The sequence below is a fragment of the Epinephelus moara genome, chromosome 18 (assembly GCF_006386435.1).
Source record: "Epinephelus moara isolate mb chromosome 18, YSFRI_EMoa_1.0, whole genome shotgun sequence".
Classification (NCBI taxonomy): Eukaryota; Metazoa; Chordata; class Actinopteri; order Perciformes; family Serranidae; genus Epinephelus; species Epinephelus moara.
Window position 1 is genome coordinate 18,882,902 of NC_065523.1, and position 17,107 is coordinate 18,900,008.

Genomic DNA, 17,107 nt, shown 5'->3' on the forward strand with positions numbered 1-17,107 from the left:
AAACGATCAACCTAATAGTTAGGGTTATAGTTACAAGCATCAGCATAAGGAAGTTACATCAGGCCCTGGTACACGCTATAGTGCATGTATTGTCTTGACACAAATAGAGACTTGCCATTGCACAACATTAACATACATATAACAGCAATCATCACTGCATATCTAATAAAAAATCAAAGAAGATCAACAAATTAAATGAATAGTTTTTTATAATTTATTTGTAGATTTTATAGCCTATATAGAAAAGGTATATCATTTTGAACAATGGGTTTAATATGGTCGGAACAATGGGATGTCGGACCAATGGGCAGACCCCATATGGCAAGTGGCACCGTTTTTAAAGTAGGGGCCCCCACAGGCCCCAGTGCAACCACACTGCCTGTGCTCTTTATTTAAACCCCTGGTTACAAGTATGATTCATGCTAACATTGGTTCCTCGTCCACGAAATGTAAATATTTTAAGCATTTGAGCAAACAACCAATGCTGTTGATTCTCGGGGGAGTCCAGTATGTTCTTGTCCTCTGGTGTGCTTAACTCTTAGTTTTCCTTTATTTTCAGGCTTATAACACAGCCACTCCATGTGCTACCTAGGCATGTCACATATTGTTATCTTCAAAATAATTTAAGCTACTCTGAAATTCAACCATGCAAAATGCTGCATAGTTATCTAGTAAGCTGCGGGCTTATTCTACATAAGCATTTAAGAAATAAGCATTACAGGTAAGAGAAAATACATCTGAATCCCAGTGGGGTTTGATTTCTGATGTAAAATGTGTCCATTAGGTGCAAAAAAAGGCCCTCTTTTGGCAATGCTGACAAAAAAAATACCATCCATTTTCAACATGATGTGATTTAAATGATGTGATTTCATCTTTCAACATTTCTGCACACTTCATAAAGGACTGCAGTGGTGTAGGTTGTATATTTTAGTGTATGTTACTTTGGCAAATGTGGTTTGTAAATGTTGCTTTTACAACAGAATGAAAAGAGGCTGTGAAGGCAAACTTAACTCTCCCCATTAGCCCTGAGGCAGCACTTGTGCTGTATTATTAGCACTATTTCAACTAAAAGTGCTTCTTTAAAAAAAAAAAAAAAAAAAATCTTTGTCTGAATTGCAATTCATTGCTGATTTTACTGTGTGTAGTTGTGTGGTGCATTAGGCATAGACATATCAAAGGCCCCACATGGGATGGGCTGTCTTCATGGATGAGAGCAGGTAACAACCTTATTAGAAAGGCAGAACACGTCAACTCTCTCCTAAATCTCTAATGCCAATAATCCAAATTATCCAGGAAAAACAATCACTTTCTGATACAGCCATTAGCAATTAGCATAATCCCTAAAAGCGTCCTTTTGCATTTCATTGTCTTAATCCAGGTCTCAGGGGAGTTTGGCAAATGCCACAGCTTGTGTTAATGACTTCCAACATACCAAATGCACTGACAGTGCTGGTGGCAGAGACGTCGGCAATATGTTTCATCACAGAGTTCTGAAAATCAGCGTTTTACTGATGGAAGCGCCTGTCAATCCGCCGCCTCTACTGTATGTAAGAAGTGTGTTGAGCGCAGTTTACACATCTAATACTCAGCTCATACATTGTTTCACACTGTGCTAAAATTATTCTAACGGAATACCCCATGGTGATTTGAGGGAAAGAAAGAGCATGAATAAGTAAACAACATAAAGCGATGAGAAGCTTCAAAGGCGATGGGACAATCACAGCAAACAAGATCCTGGAAGCCAATGAATGTGTTTGTCTTTGTTTGTGACAGTGACTCAGGGGTGTAAACAGAGGAATTAGCTCACACCTCCGGAGTCTCAACACATCACACAGCCATAATTGAATTAAGTCTGTCAGGTTGTTGCCGAACTGTAGATGCTACGAAGAGCATGAGATGCATTTGGCCCTCAAGATCACCTCTCTAAATCCTCCTAACTTTTAATTTACATCAAATCCTTAAAAAAAAAAGGTAATAAGACTGAGAATGAATATTCTGAAAAATGAGCTGAAATGGCATTTATGTTTAGCAGCCGGCATTAGATGCTAATTTAAGTGCTTTCTCAAAATGGCTAAGGCTTTCTTGATTGAAAAAAAAACCATATGCTGCATATGTCTATTCTATAATGGTCATAAAATAATGCTGCCTATACTAGTGGGAGAAGCCAACATTTTCATTCTCTCCCATCCCTCAGCATAACACACTACAGAGGCACCTATCAGCTCATGGACACACATTTGAAACACACTCCCAGCAGTCCCTGTATCTTGGCTCCATGACCATTCCTGTCAGGGTTTTCCCTTTGACTGAACAAATGCATCAGCTTGTGTCATGAGACCACATCCCTCGCAGCCAATAAGGAGCACGAGCAGCGCAAGTGCTCCAGGAGATGTGGAAGGAAAATTGGAATCTTGACAAGTGTGATTGACATGCGTATTTGTCCCAAGGTAGTCTTATTTGCAGAGATTTAAAGACGTCTGTAAAGCAGCATTCTGCCGAACAGAATCATTGTTCCTCCAGACTAGAAGCACATCACGGCAATTCCGTTGCATGCAAATAATCTTTTAGGAGAGATGAATCCCTTTGAGCGTAAAATGACTTGAGCTTATACTTTATTTTGGGTCCAAAATAAATAATTTAACAGATGAAGCTATGTCTTTCATTTTCAGACAATCTGTCCATGTCGTGGAACAAAAACACAAGCCTAAGTCCTCCCTTCTATCCCCGCGACAATGACGGAGAAGGCTGCTCTGAATTTTATCCCGCTCTTTTGATGGACACAAAAATAAAGTGGATATGAGCCTTGATGGTGAACCATAACCCACGGCCACTTCATAGCAATGGAAGGGGAAAAAATGGTGAATTAAATTCTAACCATAAGTAAAATAGACTTCCACTTGAAAGCATCGGAGTGTAGCTACAGCAGGGCAGGAGAAAGAGATGAATGTGTGTGTGAGAGAGGAGGAATGCACATGAATTCTGAACGGGACCAAAGGCAGGATGAAATTGGCTATACCCATTAACTCCTCAAGAGGTTTTTTTTCCCTCTCCATATGCAGAAAGGATGGAGCGGTATTACTTCTTCCATAATTCCCATGTTACAATACAGATCGCTACAATAAGATCAAACCAATCTGTAATCCTGGAATGGAATGAAAAAAGGAGCGTCTATTCAGACAAAACAAAACCACTGAAAGGAAAAACCTGAAAGGTAATTCAGCACTGTGCTCTACAGTATGTGTTGATCCACCGTATTAGGATATTTGCTGCAGAAAATCTGAAACCTGGAGAATATTGTTGTAAGGGCTGTACTAATTAGCTCTGCTGAAATAGTTGCAGCTTTGTGACTGTACTTGTTGAAATTCAACTCTACAGTGTACTACAAAAAAAGAAAGTTTTCACCTGAGATATAAATAATTCAAAACCTGACGATGTTGATGTTTCTATAAAATCTGTGATTGTCCATCTGCAGAAAACTGTATTTAACTGGAAAGTGCTTCCAGTACAACTCTGTATTTTGCCGCCTGAGTAACATATTTAGGTGTATAATTCTGCAAAACATTGAGAAACAATGTATTTTTCCTCCAGTATCCACTCATTGCAACTGTACAACATGATTTGGCCTTGGTTAGATTGGATTTATGGATTGGTAAAGGCAACACTGAATTAAATTATGAGATGTGAGAGTTGGGGAATAAAAGTATTGCTTTTCCTAAGGAGGAAAAAAAGATTGTGAAATAATCCGAAAGGTCCAAAATAAATGTTTTGTTTCACTCTGTGTAAGATGTCTATGTTTGGTTACTGCTTAATACATGACTTGTATGCCAATAGTATAACGACGCTGGTAGGTATCTTGGCGTCATCGGCTATCAAGAGTCTTTTTAGTTGCCAGTGGTGGTTGTGGGGCAAACAGATAGTTCAACATCTGCCCGGTTTGCACAAGCTACAACAGCAGCAGCAGTTAACATCAGACACCAAGCTAACCAAAAACATGGTGGAACTTTTTTGTCATGGCACATTAGCTAAAGCTAGCTAGCCATATCCTAAGGTTACCATAGCAGTAGATTACGTTACATGATTCTTGCAACACCACTGCAATACAAAACCTTAATCTACATGTTGCAAAATTAAATTATTACTCTAGCACAAAAGATTCAGCCCTTTACATGACTGAGACATGCATTGCAAACAGTGTTATGTGTAATGCAATGCAAGGGGGAAGGGGGTAGTGTGACATCTAGTGGCTGTTATCAGTAGTATCTTTAAACAATAGTTTGAGATTTTGGTAAATACCCTTTGGTGCATTCTTGCTGCAAGATGGACAAGCAGATCAATACCCCTCTTATGTCTGTATGCTAACTATGTAAGTCAAGCCAGATGCCAGGTAGCTTAGCTAATGAAGCAAAGTAATAGCTTAGCACATGACCTTCTTTAAAAAATGTTTTGTTGTGTTTGGAATTGTTTCTTTCTTTGTTTTCTTTCTGTTTGTTTGTTTGTTTGTACAGATTCAGAAGCAAGAGGCGGATTTTATGACCCATTTTTGATTTTAATTTGATGTTCCCAGTCTTTGTGCTAGGCTAAGCTAACCAGCTTTCAGTAGTAGCTTTATATTTACGTCATAGATCTGATCTTGTTGTCTAACTCTCAGAAGTGAAGAGCAAATACTGTAAAACTTAAATTCAAAGCCTAGTCCCAATTTAACACCCAGTCCCATTTACTAGCCAAGTGTGGCTACACATTTTGACAAATAAAGGCCTGCCTTAATTAGAGGCCTGGTCTGGCTCCCAACCACTTCCTCTTTTTTTTTAATAGATGTACAGTGGGTTGTTGGCTAATTATGTGTTTGTCCTTGACTACCCTGTAAGTTATTCATATTCCCTTTGTTTGTAAGATCAAAAGAATCAAAAGGGTTTTTCATAAAAAATCATCCAAGTTGTGATTGCCTAAGTGATATTCATACTGGTTTAAGTAAACAATTTGATTGTGTTTCCCATCTTTGCTGAGCAACAGTTTTGTGTAAAAGTAACTAACGGGCTGTCCCATAAAGATGCCTGTCCCAAATACAGGCCTGTTGAGTTAAGTGATTTAAGCAAATAATAGCCTGGGCTATTAATTGAAGTTTTCCTTCAAGCATAATCATTTCCTTAGATATTGAACCATTTCTTTAATGCAGGCCTAAAGTGTAGGACAAAAACTGTCATAAATTTAATAGAAAAATAATTAGGCTAAATGTACTGGACATCCACAAAAAACTGTGCTTTATTTATCTTGCCCCTCCCTGAGTGAGTGGGCGGGGAAATGTATGACCCTCCCTCCACCATAAATAATTTTTTAAAAATATATATTCACACCACATGTAGGTATTGGAGCCAATGCAACAAACAGGAGTAAAAGTTATCACCAATACTAACAGCTGTTTTTTTCACATGCACACACGCACGCACATGTGCACACACACACACACATCAAAGCATACTCGCAGCGGATGTTGTATCAAAGTCTGTTCCTCTACTGCTGTGTTTACCTCCCATCAATGCGTACCGCGCCCTTCTCTGATTACAGCTGGGGAAGATGTAGGTATTGGGAAACACGTATTGACGAGGAAACAGACTTCAACACAACACCAGCATTAGCAACATGGGCATATAGGTTGAAAACGATATCCTGGAGATGAAAAAAGCCTTGGTTTTTCATTGCTGTCATGCGTACAGAAACGCAGTATTCAGTGTTTTTTACAGGATTCAGTTTGTGCACACAATTTATTTTTGGCAAAATTTTAAATGAGAAAAAAAGTGATTTTGATGAAATATCACTATTTTAGACTTGGATTTGGTTATGTTTTCTGACGCAGAAGCAATTGGTGTGCATGATGTGTTCAAGGATCATCACATTTTGGAAATGTGATGATAACTTCTGGTTTTACAGTTTCTGGCTGGATAAATGCGGTAATTTTTTTGTAATATTTGAAGGAAACATGCCTTCCAAACCTGCTGGCTGGTTTGGGGGGCTCAGAGGGTATTTAAAATAAAATACAAATACAACAATTTAAAGTTGTATATCCCTCCCTTAAGCCAAAACCCCCCCGAAAAAAACACAAGTCCTGTGTGGGTGTTGAGCAATCAAACACACACAATACAGGCCTTCAGAAGCAAGGATAATGTTAGAATCATACAATAGAAAACCAGGTTTATTACTTTCCATATAATACCAAAACCAGGATAAGACAAACAAGGAACTAGTGTGCATGAAAATATACTACTTGACAGATTATATGCTGATGACTTTACGCTGTCATTTGAAGATTACTCCCCTCAAGGTCTGGGGAGCCAACATGTCCAGGAATGACCCTTCACATAAACTTTATTGAAGTGATTTCCACTGGATAAATACATAAATACACACACACATGCAGTGTGTAGAATTTCTGTAACTCGATAGAATGATGTAAACACTTTTCCATTAACAGTGTAACTAAAATGACATAAAATACTGTACATGGATGTGCAATTTTACCTTTTTAAAAGATTGCACAGGCACTCACTGGTACTCTATCATTACCCTTCACAATCAGTTGCTGGTTTGATAATCACTGAGGAGTGGCCATCTACAATAAGAAGTCACTTCTTGCTCATGGAGGAGATGACTTCATCATACTGTTGATTCAACAGGGTGAACAGGAATAACATGGAAGTGTAATAGGCTTTACTGTTCAATAAAATGATTTATATGCCACTGGGTGTGAGGTAGAGCAGGAGGAAAAAGGCCGCTCTCTCAGGCTGTGGGATATAATGAGTAATTTTCTTGTGCTATGCTGCATCTGAAAAGATCCTCAAACAAGAAATAAACATGATTGCTCCTGTGGTAACTGGAACCTCAGAGCTCCATGATGCTTGGGAGTTTAATCAAGTGGAAAGAGGGTGGGCAATGAGAAAGACTGTACTGAAGCGGTCCACTCTCTTGACAGCGCAGGGGTATGCTGCTAATTAAAAAGTTTAATTCCACAACTGCAGCACTGGCATCAGAGCACTCAGAGGTGCGTCCTTGTGAGTCTTGGCGCCGTCTTATCAGGCGTAGGCAGATTCTGCCATGTTGGGAAGGCGCGGGACAGGGAGGCACTGCAGCAGCACACAGGCCCAGCTGGAAGGGATGGCATCCTGCCTACTCGGGGATCTGGCCCACCTTGCTCTTTCCCATCTCCCCACTGAGTGGAGTCACGGGCTCCCAGTCAGGTGGCAAGAGTCAGGGGCTAAGCTGCCCATGGAGCAGCTGAGAGAGGGAAAGCAGGGCTAAACAAGGGATAAACGCTGGATTTAGACTTTCGGCTGCTGGGCTCGGCAGTGGATCCATGTCTCCATTACACACCCCCTGTCACCAGGTCCTGTCTTATGACCGGAGGTTGCAGGTACACTAAAGCCTGTGCTGCAGTACACACTGTTCCTACAAAGTCCCACAGCAGCTGAATCTGACGCGGTACACTGACACCGCCTCATGAATAGACTTTAATATTTCAAAAAAAGAAAGATGGGAATTTTTCACTGTGCAAAGAAAGGATCCATTTCTTTGATAAGGTGAGGAGTGTAAGGACTCTATTGTATGACCTTGGTTGAGGTAGAAGTTTCCTAGCTGTGCAGGATCTATTGATTAGAGCACATTACAACTCTCACAAGGAGAAAAGTCCTTGAAAATGGCAAGGGTAATTCTATGACATGCCTTTAAAAGGCCACGTCTTGCGAGGCAGCTAGAAAAGATGGTTGCCAAAAAAGTCAGCAACAAAAGTAAAATAGTTTCCGTGTATGCTGGAATAAAAACAATATCTAGTGGGACTAATCACCTCAGAGCTGAACGCTACTGCTGACTCGTTTCTCAGCACAGGAACGCAGCCCTGAAAGGATAAGAACACCGCTCCAAAGATTTATAGGCACATCCCCTCAGGTTTTATTGCATAGGGGGTTAAAGTGTCATTTTAATAACACAGAGATATTAGAGCTTGCAAACCTCAGTAAAACTTTGGTTCTGGTTCACAGTGAGCTGATTTATCTTATGTATAAATACTGTGCAGAGGAGACAAAGGATACACTAGAAATGTTACGCAGACTTTTGGCAGGGATTTTCTCACATGTTGATGAGAGATATCTAAATTTCAAGTGACTATCATAATCTTTATTATTCATTAATGCTCGTAAATCGGGTTCAGGATTCTGTGCAGCGCGATGAAAGTCATGAAAGTACTTTAAAAAAAAAGTTGTTTAGATTATGACCTGCTGTTGCTTCGTCTTTTTCTCCTTAAAATATGCTCTTAATTTAGCGCTGCCAAGTCCCGACTGTGAGGCTGTGATTTTGATAAATGATGTATTCACCTCATAAACAGGTGAGCTTGGCAATAAATCCTTTTACATTGGGTCAAATCCATGGAGTCTGTGGTGAAACTCGGCGTTACAGAAGGTGGCAGCTGTAGTGTGTTAACAGCAGGCCAACAGAGTGATAAGTTATTCGGGGGTAGCTATTTGTGGTTTGTTATGCAGGATGTACACTGCCTGTTTCAGAGAAGAAAATGTTTCTTCACACATGGCTGTGTTGTTGTTACTTCAGGCCTTCTCTTAGTGACAGTCATTTGATGAAGTACAGTATAAAAATCGATTTTATATCCTGTTAAGTCTTATACTGGAAAATTTTGAGAGAAGTTTAATTTATGGCTTTTGACCAAGTATTGGGGACTGAGTGTAAAACTATAAACAGGCTTATTAATATACGCAGATTAATTGGATGGACAGTTCATTTTAGTGAATTGTAAGTTTTACTCATTTTAATGGACGAAAAGCACAAAATATGTTTTTCAGTGTTTTATGTGGAGTAAATGTGAAGGGTGTGTATCTGGTCCTCTCAGATGATTAAGCACAGTGGTTCCCAACTGTATTTACTCCTTAATTATTAGTTCAAGGTCCACACAGTTTATATTCAGCGTCAAACATGTCGTTAGCTAGTTTGCTTTCTCTGTCAAGCAGCTCTCGGTCAGACACACTCTCACTACAGCAGGAAACGGCACTTCAAAATAAAACCTCTGCACTGGAAATTCACTGCACTTTAAAATTAAGTGTGTTTTTTACAAACTTGACACATCTGTGAGTCACTTGCTGTCCTTTCAGAATGGACCTGTGACCCAATTTGGACCCTGACCCACCAGTTGGGAACCACTAATTTAATATGTAATAGCTATGGTCAATTATTGGGATCCAAATCAGATTCAACAAAAACATATCAGGTTATTTTTACATCAGCACCAGTAGAAATAGAATGAGAGCAGAACGGACTGCTTGACATGGTTATTTGACTACTACAAAAGAAAATGGTGATCGTTGCCAGTTGTTACAGTGACAACACATTAGTGGGGCCGAAAAGTGTGTCACACTCACAACTTGGACTGTTTTAACCTATTCTTACACCTATTGTCCTTATTAAACAGAAAAATACAACCATACACCTATTCACCGAACTAAGACTTAGGTTAGCTTAATTGTGTTGTTAACTCATTTTAAAACACACTTTATTCAGCCTCGACAGAAACAAATAAAACTGTCTTAGTTAGTCTTGTTAGTTATCTAGTTAGACCACTGTTACAACGATTACCAACTTTGGTTTGGTAGAAACAACTCTTTTATTGTTAATAAACAGTATGACCTTTTTTGGTGGGCGGGGCTTAGCTGGAGGCAAAACAATTCTTCACAGACACTAGCTAGCGCTAGCTAGCAAGTTCTGTTGGCTTATTTTCAACAATGGAGGAAGATGATACAAGTGGTGCTTTCAGAAATACTCATTCCGAACTGAGCCATTCATAATCCGGAGTGTTGTCGAAATGTACCACTCAGTTATCCAGAGCTAGGCACTCAGCAGAGCATTGAGCGGAGTAAATGAGTGATGAACTTAACCATTCATTAACTCATATAGACATAAAACATTCCATTTCTTTGGCCAACAGGGCTCTCATTTTAGTGTAGAACGTCAGACTGAATTTACGAACGCACCCAGTCGGGTCACTCACTCTCTGGGACCACGAAACAAAAACTGACCAACTGGACCAGACTGGCCAATCCGTATCCGCTCTCACTCAGTGGATGGATGATTTGACAGGATTGCTGAAGGTGGGATGGCCAGCTTTGTGATTGATGCCAGTCTTACAAAGGAGATTTGACACTTGAATGGTTTCCTCTGTTGTGTTTTGCTAGCAAAGCTAACGTTAGCTAATTTGCTAAAAAGTCAGCGTTATGGAGAAATCCAATATTCCTCCTCACAACTCACCCAATAACACAACAAGACGACATTTTAAGACTTCAATGTAGCCTACAGCCCTGTGGTGGCAACTTTTGTTTTGCCTCGAGCTAGTAAAATGACGTCATTGTGACGTTGGCCCTAAAAGGGTCTATTCACCACTCCTGCTACGTTGATTTGAATAGGAATGTCCATTCTACTCAAACAAACAAACAAAGTCAGTGGTGCCACCAGAATATTCACCAGTAGCTGGTTTTCATCTTGTGAGTCTGTGTGTCGTCATGGCAAAATGTAGTCCTGGTGACACCTATTGTAGTGGGAACTACCACAGAAACTCTTATAGCTCTGTAGTTGAGATCACAGTCAAGGCTGAGATCAAAGATGGGTGTGGTCAAATCAAGGGCACCATAGTAGAGGGTTAGGAAATAAGGAAGAGGCCATTCTTATGTCTTAAAGTAGCCACTGTATGTTCACAGGCTCTCCTGGCACGCAAGCTGCGGGATACACACACATAATGATACACACACACCAGACGCACAAGGGCACAGAGACAGAGTTACTCGAACTTTTAAGATCCGTGTTTCACAGACATATTGATTTTTGATAAATTTCACACAGAATTTGGTTCGGATCTGTGGTTCTATGTCGATGTAGCTATGTCTCTGACTCCTGTATTGATTTTTTGATAGGTATCAGTTCAACTTTTTGCACCTCCGGCAGATATAGATACTGATAATGCCTAAAGTTAGAATACAAACATACAGCATGTGATGTACTTTTCATTACCTTGAACCTTAGCTTTGCTAATAAATTGCAGGAGATGGTTGAGGATGAATTCATGTTTTAACATTAGTCAATTACATATTTATGATATAATTCCATTATTACAGAGCATATTCCGCAACACAATTGCACCGTACCAGGTTATTTCAGCATGAAGAAAGCCATTCTTACTCCTCGTGAAAAGACTGATATGACTGCTCCTACTTTGCTGACTGTCCAGTTCACACATCAATGCAGAGCAGATTTCAATTGGGCCTCAATAGATGAGAAACCTCATTCCTCTTGCTGAATTATTTGATCTGGTCACAAACACTTTTCAACTGGAATTAATCTAAGTTGGACAATCTGACACTGTTGGTGTTATTTTTTAGCAATGCAGTGGAGTGATACTGCCACTGTTAATAACTCAAACGTTAAAGTGCTTCAGAATGTGTGTTTCCCTATTTTGCAGTGTTATAGTTCAACCATTTTTAAATCAGAAAAATATCCGCTGTGTCAACAAGATTCCGCTGTAATTGATGTCACCATGGGTTTTCTACCTGTCTCAAATAATTATTAATACATGGTAAAGTTTTTCAGACAGCAGTTGGACATTTTTGTGATTATTTTTTTTGTTCTCTCCAGCTTTGTGCTCCGACAGTTGCTCCTTTCAAACCCTATTTGTTAGCACTAATGTAACCACTATTTGTTTGGCATTTTGCAAAACGCCGAAAATATCAAGCAGTCAACCTCACTAATAAGCCCTCATTAGGCTGGTCTCTAACTAGTGTGAATTCCTGCTGAGAACGCTCACCCACGGCAGGCATAAATCTCCACGTATAATCGATAATCAATGACATTCTTTAGCACAATTTATGAGGCACATTATCTTCCCACTAAAGTATATGAATGCTGGCACAGAGCCGGAGTAACATTTGCTGCATTGGTCATCATGCATCAAACGTGTTCCAGGATGGGCGTTTGCACCAGGTTGGGGCATGCTCAAGAGAACAGATAAGTTGAATCCTTGTGGTGGTGGCTCATCCTCTTTACTCAGAAATAGAGGCAACATTAAAAGCGCCAATTGGCTGATGAAAGTCCTCTGTGTACGGTAATGATGGCACTACATTGCTAATTGCTTGTTCAAGTAAGCCCAAAACGCACTGGAGAAACTGTCCAAGAGTGCTAAAAACAGGAAAGCAGCGCCAATCACCAATCTGGGCCCTTCAATGGCAGCTCACACCAGCCCAATGCTAAACTTTGAATCCTGATGTGAATATTAGATATGGAATAGATTTGGGCAGACATTTTTATGGACGTGGGAGCCTGTGTTTATACAGATGGCTAAAACTTCTCCACATCCAGAAGTGATCACCGTTAGGAATTGTTTATAGACCAAATTAAACTTTAAAGGTACTGTACACAACTTTTGGGAAAGACTGTTTATTGTTGAGTCTCATTCCCACATCGTCAAATACCAACCCTCTGGGTTAGTGGTTCAGTCCAACTACCAACCCAAAGCGTCGTTATTTGACGACCTGGGAATGAGACTCAAAGACAAAATACTACAAAAAAATATAAGGACCCTCTTTTGGATCAGGAAACTCTAAATATGATGGACTACCTACTTAGTATTTCATGCTTAATAGTTCTAGCTACTTTTGCTCATTTTGCTAAATCCCTCCGGCTGCTAACAGAGTCAGTAAGGGGCCAGTTTTATACAAACTGTGTTATTTTTACGGCTCAACTGTACGTAATAAAGTCATGTAAAAATAGGACTTTAGTATATGTTCTCTTGTCTTAAAGAATAATATACTGTGGTGTTGAGATTTTGTCTACAATTTACCATAATATACTGTGGTGTTGAGATTTTGTCTACAATTTACCATGCCTTCTCTCGCACAACACAACCCTNAAACTGTGTTATTTTTACGGCTCAACTGTACGTAATAAAGTCATGTAAAAATAGGACTTTAGTATATGTTCTCTTGTCTTAAAGAATAGTATACTGTGGTGTTGAGATTTTGTCTACAATTTACCATGCCTTCTCTCGCACAACACAACCCTGTCGTCTAGAAACTATGTTTGTATGTTGCGTTCTTATTTACTTTGCTGTAGCAACAGTGGCATCTGTGACTCAGAGGTAGAGCCACCAAACGGAAGATCAGCGGTTTGATCCCCGGCTCCTGCAGTCCGCTTGTCGAAGTATCCTTGAGCAAGATACTGAACCCCAAATTGCTCCCGATGATGCTTCAATCAGTGTGTGAGTGTGTTAAAAACTGAGTAGCAGGTGGCACCTTGTGACTCGTAGTGTCCACAAACAGCGTATATTTCAGGTAATTAAACGCTACATTCATGTATTGTGCAGGCTTTGGAAGGACGTGGTTGAAGAGGAAGGTGTGAGTACAAAGTGCAGGACCTTGACACCAGATTTTCGGATTCAAGTCCACACTCTTGTGTTAAGTTTGGGCAACAAAAGTTTGATTAAGGTTAGGAAAAAAAATTGTGATTTCAGTCACAAAAAAAGGTAATAAAAAATAATGCTTTAGCTGATACTGTATTGCAGGATTGCCTATTTTGGTTGAAAACAACTGTAAATATGTTTTCAGTGCCCATGTTGCTGATGTGTGTGGTACATATGTTCAGATTTTGGGTGGGGATCACAGAGGACATGCCCCCTAAATGTTTACAACATGTGCATTCATCCCCACCAATTAAAACATGAAAGTAGCAGAGGATTTTAAGCCATTAATTGGTGCAGAAAATGCACACATTTATGCATAAAAATTCACCAGCATAAAGAAAATTAAGTGTTTGATGCTCAAAATGTTTTTGCCGATGACCCGGAAACCTCCTGTTTCGTCTGCCTCACACTCCATGTTAAAATGAGACCTACACCCTTTTTTGCAATGTATTTTTGCAACTCGCCAGGTATCTTAATTTGCTACATTTCCTCATTATGTTCATGGAAAACGTAATTTGCTCGACATGATGTTTCCTTCAAAACTTAATAGCTTGTTCATATTAGTTGTGTATAAATGTCATTTCTGGGAGACGGGGCTGCATAACAACATCACAGAGATTCTAAGCTCGGCTGCAGCTGCGCCAAAATTACCTTCTTTTTTTTTAATTAAATGTTTCATTTTCAAATAATCTGAAACTTGATTGGGTGTCATTATTTATATTACCTCCTATAGGTGGTTTCTTTACCTCCTGACACAGTGGCTGTGGAATAGGTGGGGGCGTGTTCTGCTGCCTGCATAAAAGAGCCTTTCTTTTTTTTATTCTTCTTCATCTGTCCCTGATGTTTGACCATGTCAGGCATTTACCGGGATAATGACAACATCCTTGAACAATTTTTTTGTCAGGACAAAGAAGTGGCGAATAAATGTTCAGGATTCAGCTGGAGAGGCATAAACACATGTTTACAGTTTGTTTACTGTGTTACATTCTTATTCAGTAACCCCACTTACCCACGACCTCCAGTGAACCAAACAGTACTGTCGGTGGCAAAGGCTCCAGGCAAGCCTGAATGAATCCACACTGTATTTTTTCAGTCCATAGCTTCAAGGTTCTTTAATTTACAGCACAAAACTCAATGGATTTGCCTTCATCCTGTTTTCTTCCCCCCAGAGCATCACACAAAGTATGGAAGCAACAGAAAAAGCAATACACTAAACACACAAAGAACAACAACCCAAACACAGACACGCACTCTTTCTAAAGATCACTAAACCTGAATATGCGAAATATCAGTCGACACAAGCTTGTAGCGCAATAACACAGAGGCATCATTGGATTCGCCGTGTCGAGAACAGACTGAACGAGCGTTTGAGTACATGTAAGCGCTCACAAGATGCCTTTGGGTTCCATTCCCCATAGTCTATCATATCCATCAAAATGTGGAGCAGGTGTTGCTAAGACAGGCCCAAATTTATGAATCACATTTTATGAGATTACTGGTCTCATTCAACTACACCAATGTCAAATGGTTGCAAACATCTGTAACTGATCATAATTTCACTTCCATTAAGTCCACATTAGCTGGAGCATCGCAGACAGAGAGGAGAGATGCAGTATAATGCATCATTTAGAAGCAAACAAACAAACGTGGTCTGAATGAATTTTTATATTAGAGTCTGAAAAAGTGACTCAACTCGTAATTGTTTTCAACCATTTAAGCATTTGACAACAGGTTGTGTGTCTTTCCGTCCTGAATGCGCCATTCTGAGGTGAATACTCAATGCAGGACAATGGCAGATATAAAATTAAAGCTCCTTTAGGGGATTTGTGTGGCTCAGGGGCCCCTAAAACACACGAGCACACTTATTATTATTTATGTAAGCATGTCATCCTCCTGTCTAATGAGCCTTTCACCGTGAGCGTAATGAAACAGCTTGCATTAACACAGGCTAAATGAACAGCCGAGAGCTCCCATGTCTATGCAGCAAGATGAAAGCAGATGCTCCGCAACCCAAACACCAGCGCAACAGACCCACGGAGAAACAGAGGGGACTTTGAGTCAGCGTCATTCTCATCAGCTCATTGACTCCATTAGAAAAATCTTGAATTCCCCTTGGTCAAACATCATTATGAGAGAACAACTCTGAACAGAGCCGCGACCAGCTGACCAGAGATGAACCCTTCAAATTGATTTTTTCCCTCCCATAAACATGATAAACAGGTTCTTCTCCGGCTAATAAACCTGGACTCAAAGTGAATGTCAACTATCACACACATGAAAGGTGCTGTAAACAAATTCACACTCCTTGGAGAATCGGCCGCAAAGCAAAAACATGAGGTGTTTGAGAGAATACAGCACTTACAGCACTATTACATGCTAAATTATATGCAATTTGGTTTGGTAATTGATGGGTTGAATGTTCTGTTGTGAAGAGGAAGATAATACTGGCTGACTTGGAAGATCAAAACAGAGTAAACGCCTTCACCACATCTCCTTCAAATACTTACACCTACAACATAATGTATGTGCTATGCTGTGCAAATCACATGAACAATGTACTCCTACAAATTAACTCTCTGCCTCTGTTTTACAGCAATTTGTGAGCATGACTGTGCATGTGTGTAAGAGTGTAAGGGACACTAAAACAGAGCAATAATGAACTGCTAATGAGACAATTTCTCAGAAAAAATGGCGTCTAGAAATCACAAATATTTATATTAATTATTTAAAGTGAACATCGTATTCTTATTATTCTCTCACAGTGTGTTTTGTGCTTCATTTTTACCCACCTAAAGCACACAATGTCTCCATTCAAAATGTAACATGCATAATAAAATCTGATTTTAGGTTTTGAGAGTGCACAATTCACAACTAGACATTTTTAAAGCTAAAACTACACAATAGCACTCCTCTTTGTGTGTTTTTCATCTACGTGTCACATATAAACTCCAGCTAACTTGATATATGACAGACAGAACGTTGGTACAGTGTAATCATCTGTACAGAAAAGAGCTGCTGTTTGAGACCGCGGAGCTAAAAATATAGCATTTTTCAGCTCAGTATATAATCATACACGTTATGATTGAGAAATGAGGTAAAAGCCTAACAGCTATATGCAATTGTATACTATCAGACTCTTAACCCAACATGAAACAGCTCACTTTCTACGATTTTTACTCCCTTAAAGGAGCATTTCAGAGTTTTCTAAATCATATTTGCATTACAAAACACCTCCCAAAACTAGTGTGCAGGATTTTTGAATGACTTTTCCCCTACTACAAATCCAGGCAGCAATAATTCATGTCACTATATGCTGGATAAAAATGAAGTTGCAGGGACTTGCAACTTCCTGGAGTGTGAAAATATATCCCATGGAATCGATTATATATTTTTACACAACAAAAAATGTGCTTAAAATAATGTTATGTGGCTGAAGCACAGATTGAAAAGTTTGCATTGCCACACAACAACATATTGACTTTAATTAACATGTATGCAGAATTATCACTGTGATTTATTATGTATTTTAATCTCTTGCAAACTGACTTTCTTACCTCCAAGAAAAGAATTAAGACATGTGACTGTGTGTGAAGCAATAAAACCGCAACACACAGGCAT

At 39.5% G+C, this 17,107-nt stretch overlaps 1 protein-coding gene across 1 annotated transcript in view; it reads right to left on the reverse strand.

The window, feature by feature from the left end:
- hs3st4 (heparan sulfate (glucosamine) 3-O-sulfotransferase 4) overlaps positions 1-17,107 on the reverse strand; it is a 108,827-nt gene that overhangs the window by 90,297 nt on the left and 1,423 nt on the right. The window lies entirely within an intron of this gene.